This window comes from Triticum aestivum, chromosome 6D (assembly GCF_018294505.1).
Source record: "Triticum aestivum cultivar Chinese Spring chromosome 6D, IWGSC CS RefSeq v2.1, whole genome shotgun sequence".
NCBI lineage: Eukaryota > Viridiplantae > Streptophyta > Magnoliopsida > Poales > Poaceae > Triticum > Triticum aestivum.
Window position 1 is genome coordinate 10,234,617 of NC_057811.1, and position 6,711 is coordinate 10,241,327.

Below are 6,711 nucleotides of genomic sequence, written 5' to 3' on the forward strand. Positions count from 1 at the left end.
AGGGATTTTTTCATTGAATCTAGGCTAATGTTTTTTTTTTGAAATGCGAAGGATTGATTCATATCCTACATAGAAATAGAAATCCATTCCTACAAATCAAAGGCTCCAAAGGAATTTTTCCTACAAAATTTCTATCCTTTATAATTCCTACAATATTCCTATGAAGCAAAGGAGGCCTAAACTCAATGAAAAAATTATATCCTATACTTCAAATGACATATCTTTTTTTATAGGAATGGAGATGCATATCATATCACTTCCTATGATTTTCCTACTCCTGTGACATTCCTATTTATGGACCAAAGGAGGCCTTCATGTTTGATGGCAACCCACAAATTTTCTCTCGCATATCCGTCCCAGTCCATGGACACAGATGCGGGAGGCAACCATCCAACCGTAGATGCATACATCCGGTGTTCCTCTTTTTTTAGTCCGCATGATCAAATAGCCTCATATATACATAGAGCGCGGAAGTTTAAATAGCCGCATGCAACACTAGTTCAAATTAAAAAAGTTCAAATATCACATCCCGACATTGTTGTCCCCTCTAACCGCCTACTGATGCTCAATCAGATCTTCCTTCAGCTGCTCATGAGTCCGTCGATGCCGATTTGTTGATGCATTTGAATAAACTCTTTAAATGTGACTGGATTTTGGTCTGGAAGTGGGATAGGATCACCCATGTTCTTAAATTCTAGAGTTGCGGCAACACTGTCACCCTCATCCTCGACGACCATATTGTGCATGATCACACAACATGTCATCACCTCCCACAAGGTCTCCGAATCCCATTGTTTAGTAGGTCCAGGAACAACTGCAAAACTGGCCTGCAGAACTCCAAATGCCCTCTTCACATCCTTTCTAGCTGCTTCTTTTCTTTGGGCAAAGTGAGTCTTTTTCTGGCCAACTGGGTTAGAGATGGTGCTGACAAAGGTAGCCCATGGAGGATAGATACCGCCAACCAGATAGTAGCCCATGTTGTACTCATGTCCATCGATAGTATAGTGGCAAGGAGGAGCTTTTCTGATGTAGGGTGGAAACCCTAGGGCCGATCTTTCACGATTGGAGCAGATCCTACGAAGAACACGAGGGGAAAACACGAGGGGAAAGACGAGGGGAAACACGAGAGGAAACACTCAAACCAACAAGACTCGATTACACATGTGCTAGATCCTCGAAACACAAAGAGATACACAATCCACGATCAACAAAGGACGATACAAGTAGCAAGTTCTTCTCCGTGAGGAGGCCTTGAGGGGGGTCTTCCCATGAGGGGTCTTGAATCCACTTGGGGGATCTTCTCCGAAGAGGTCTTGTATCCAAGCATGGATCTTCTCCGAAGAGGCCGCGGTCTCTCGATCGAAAAGAACCACAAGGATGAGCAAAGCTCTATCTCTAAAATGAGCTAAACTATTATCAACCCTGACTAGGAGGAGGGGGTGGTCTATTTATAGTCTAAGCCACGAAGGGGTAAGTGGGAAAGGGATACATGGGCCTCTGGCCCGACTCTGCGCGCAGGCAGGCACCGGATGTCTGGGCTCGGGGCCGGATGTCCGGGGCTTTGCGAGACGCCGGATGTCCGGGGCACTGGCCGGATGTCCGGCCCGATGGTGGCCGAACGTCGGATTCATTCTGTTGTCGATGCCGGATTTTCGGGGGACGTGCCGGATGTCCTGGCTTTCATGAGGCGCCGGATGTCCAGGGTTGCGCCGGATGTCCGGCCGCTGATGCTTTTTGGCAGTCTGTTGGGCAGCTCCTGCGTGGCTGCCCAGGCGCCGGAGGTCCGACCTCTGTCCCGGATGTCCGGCTGCTGTAGCTTCAGCAGCTCCGTCTTCTTCCGTCTCCGCATCCATGCTTCCCTCGCGGATGGTGTAGTTGTTCCTTGGCGATTGCACTCCTTCTCAACATCCGTGAAGCTCCGACAATACCTATGCATGCACGCGGGAGAAGTGTCAAGTAGTATACCATCCTTGAAGGGGTCAAGTGAGCACGTGTAAAGAAGATGATTCACCTTTATGTATGTGAAGTAGATGTCGCACGTGTCACTCGCTGAATGGACTCTTGACATGGTGATGTCCATAGGATGCTCCGCATCATCTCCCCCCCCCTTTGGAAAGATCTGACCTCGGATCGAAAACCAAATCACCATGGGAAAGAGATTGCTTCGCCGTGTAGAAGTGGACGTTCACCAAGTACTCATTTTCTTGAAGCTCGAAATGGGCACTCTCCAATGTCGCACCATCGTGTGATTCCTTCAAAAGGAGTAAGAACAACAAACACTTGGAAAAACAAATGTGGTTAGCATTAGTGCAAAACCAAGCATTCGATAGGTGAGTCACCAAACAAGTGTCGTCATCATGCAAAGCATATGGTGTGACAAAGGATTGTGACATGGCATGTAAGCATATCAATCGAGCACAAGCAAAGATATCATAGGGACAAGCATGTAAATGTGAGGTAGAGATGCAAATATGTGTGGCAAGAGAATAAGCATCTACCTCAAGGCCATAGCAAGCATTCCAAAATTTCTCAATGAAAGGTCTGTGGTAGGAATATGAATCATTCACAACACCAAAGAAGATGAGATGTCTAAACACATGGGTCAAATGCAAGACAATCCAAGCATGTCGTGCATGGGGTGTAGTGAATATAGTGTGGCACTCAACACAATAGAAAGAGAAATTGTTCATCATGTGTGAGGCAATCAAGGCAAGCATGTAGCAATGTATGGGGCATGGCATATGTGAAGTGATGACATTGTTGCAACCAAACATATTATAGAAGCAAGTAATCCAAGAATGGGATGCAACACACAAGGTATATATGTCATGAGGCATGGAAAGGTGAAAATGACAAGTCGAAGCAAGATCTCTAACATCTGCGCAATAAAGTAGTCCAAGATGACCAATAAGTCTCATGGTGCAAGCAACACAAGTAGTATTATCCACAATATCCATGCTCAAGAAAGATGTCATCTTGAAGGCGTGTCCTTGTGCATCCTTCACAAAGCCGAAGCGCAAGCAAGAGCGATGTATAAGCAAGTCGTGGTAGAATGTATGAGGCTCGCTCTCAAGAGCTCGAATGGTCAACTCACGTGAAGTGGAAGTTGACACAAAGTCCAAGTTTCCTACACATGCGCACAACAAAACAAAGAATGTATGCGCATGGTAGATAAACACATCATCCATCATGATGGTTCTCTTCTCTTGAACATAACCATTAGAAGCACAAGTGCATGAATAATATGATGCAACAATGGCTATATTCATGGCACTAGGTATATGGTGCAAAGAAGTAAGGAAAGCATGCTTCACAAGTAATATGTCAAAATCTCCAAATATATGTGAGAATGCTATTGGGGCAAACTCATTATCAAGACTAAAAGCATTGGTGCACTCAATACATGGCAAATCATCTAGCATTAGAGAGACAACACATGGAGATATATGACAAGAAGCCAATAACAATCATGTGCAAAGCATGGAAATGGTTGTCATCAACCGCATGAAATGAGAAAGTATGAATTATGGGTGATGCAACATAAGCAAGCATAGCATTCATATTGCGCAAACTAGTGGAGCGAAGATGCAACACACTAGAGGAAATCATGGCAATCATGTCATGTGAGCAAATAGTAGGCATAGACAATGCATGACATAACGCAAGCACAAACACAAAGCAAAATCATAGTATCATCGTAGGAATGGGTCATAAGTGGAACACGTCAATAACAAGCAATATCTCCACCAAGCTTGCAAATACACATACAAGTACTAGAATCAATCACCATGTGTAATGCAAAGCATGGGTCACAAATGCATGGCAAAGGCATAGTAATGAGCATATCATGCAAAGTGAACATGGCAAGATGGGCATATAATATGTAATGGACAACAACCCATAGCCAAGTGAGGGCCATGTAGCAGAAATGCGTGAAGTTTTTGCGTGAATGGAATGGTTGTAAGGACAATCCACGGGATCCCAAGTCATCGTTGCTCTCTAGAGCTCGTTTTGTCAACTCATGGGATTGTGAGGTTGACAAGTATTCATGGGTACCTACACAAAAGAGACACAAACCAAAGAAATTGTGTGCCTGGTAAATGTACACATCATCCATCATGATGTGTATGTGCACATGTGAGTTAGCACAAGATAAGTATCTCTCAAAAAAATTTGATGCATGGTATAAGAACATGTCATCCATCATGAAAGAATAGTTGTTATGTATAACACGATGGGGATGCAAATCTAGCACACAAGTATATGGCACATCAATAAAAAAATTATTCATGGGGAGCATATTGTGCACACAATTATTGGGATCATGCAATGGATGGGATGGATCAAAATCTCCTAACATGTATGAGGAAACTATGGGGGTCTCCTCAAGTGCAATATCGGAATCATAATATGGAGAATATGAACAACATCCAAAACAATGCATATCCGAAGCTAGGTGGTCATGGCATGGCATATGAGATAAATGATGCAAAGGAAGCATATCAATATCATCACAAGAGAAACAAATGCCAATAACCATGGGCTTGTCATCTATGCCATATGTGCAAATTGGGTTTATTTTAATGGCATATGCATAGTTACTAAGAAGAGATTGCAAATATGACATATGTTTGATCTCATGCATAGCACATGACAAGTCAAGCGGATTGTTAAAACATGATGTGACATAGAGAATTGTCACAAGAAATCCTATGTAACATGGCATCACAACCAATAGACTCCACATGAGAATCATCATACTCATCGTAAATGGGCAAGAAATCATCACATGAGGAAGTCGCACTAGCATGAAGCATGGTAATAGGTTGATCAACAGCATGCAAGAAATCAATGTCAAGAATGTCCACTAGTGGGACTAGAGCATCACATTCACCTATGTTACCTTTGTCATTCCACTCAAGTGGTGTAGGTGAGGTGGCAAAAACTAAATGGTGGTCATCTCCATCTTGATGGAACCATGTGGGGGTGCATCATATTCCACCATGGCCATCGTTTTGTCCAAAGGAAGGACGTAGTTGTCGCGAATCGGTGCGTCATCATATATGGGACCTAGCACCAAATGAGAAGACACGATAGAGGTAGAGGTCAAGTTGTTAGAAATGCAAATGGCCTCACAAGACCCATCAACTCTCTCGCTCTCTCTATGTGGTGGTTCACTCACGCCCTCAAAGTAGGTGCACTTAATCTCACGTATGGTGGAGTCACTCATCTCACTCTCAATATGGTGGCTAAAGTCACTCAAGTCATCATACGTCGCCGTGGTCGAAGGGAAAATCCCATGCTCAACCATCTCGTCGTCGTCGCCGCCGTGGATGAAGGCCGAAGATGACACATCATCATTCTCCACCATGACCGAAGGGAAAGTCCCATGCTCGATCATCTCGTCATCGTTGTCGTGGATGAAGGCCGAAGATGGCACATCATCACTCTCCTCCATGACAGAAGGGAAAATCCCATGCCTGATCATCTCGTCATCGTCGCCGTGGATGAAGGCCGAAGATGGCACATCATCACTCTCACCTCCTAAGATGGAAGCATCATACTTACTCGTCACCATGTCGCTTGCCTCCAAAGCATGTCCCTTGATTGGCTCCGTAGTTGTAGTCGTTGCCGCACCGTCTTGAAAAAGAGTCAAAGTAGACTCGGCATCATCAATGCCACAAAGAGGGATGGCGGTGAAGTCAAACTTGGGAGCATCGTCTTGGAGCTCATCGGGCTTGGACATCATGGTGGTAGTAGCCTCATGCTCGTCGTCTTGGAGCTTGGTCTTTGAGAAGTCTGCTTGGGGTGGAGAAGCCTTGGCCTTAATGAGTTCTTGTTCCACCTTGAGAGCAACAATGTAGTTGTCGTCGAGGGACTTATAGTTCTCGAGGAAGATAGTCTTGGAGATGTCGTTGTGCAATCACATCATGAAGTGGAACTTCACCGAAATGGGGTCGTCCACGCCGGCTCGTCGCAAGGCATTCTTCATCTCCTTGAAGTACGCGTCGATGGACTTGGATCCTTGGGTGGTGTTCTCCAATTGGTGTAGAAGTTGTTCCGTGTAAGTTGGAGGCACGAACTCTCGCCGCATAGCTCTCTTCGTCTTGGGCCAACTCATGTCATAGCTCTCCGAAGGTGTGTGAAGCCACCATGTGGACGCATAGTCGTGGAAGTTCCTTGTGGCGCACTTCACTTGATCTTCAGGAGGAACTTGATGTAGCTTGAGGTAGTCGTCCATCAAGTGCTCCCACTCGAGATACTCCTCGGGTTCTAGAGTCCCATAGAAAGGAATCTTGTGGTCGGTGTTGAGGTCGTAGTAGCTCATGGAAGTTGCGGACTTGAGCTTGGGGAGCATCTCTTGAGTGTAGTCTTGGGGTGCTTGTTGGCGAAGATGTCGTATGTCCGTAGGCGAATATGCCTTGAAGTCGCTTTGGGAAGATGCCAAGGGAGATGGTGAAGTCGTTGAGAGGTTGTTGGTGTTGAACTCTTGACCTTCATGTTCTCGTCGTTGATGATGTCGATGCCAATGTGACCTTGCGGGAGATGGTAGCTCGGAAGCACGTGCACTAGAGCGTCTTCTCTAAGATGAGGAAGATCTCTTGTAGGACTTGATGAGGGCTTTGATCTCCTCCATTTGAGCTTGCATGTTGGCGTCGGTGGAGCTTTTTGCGGCATCGAACTCGTTGTTGTTGTTGTAGACCGAAGGTG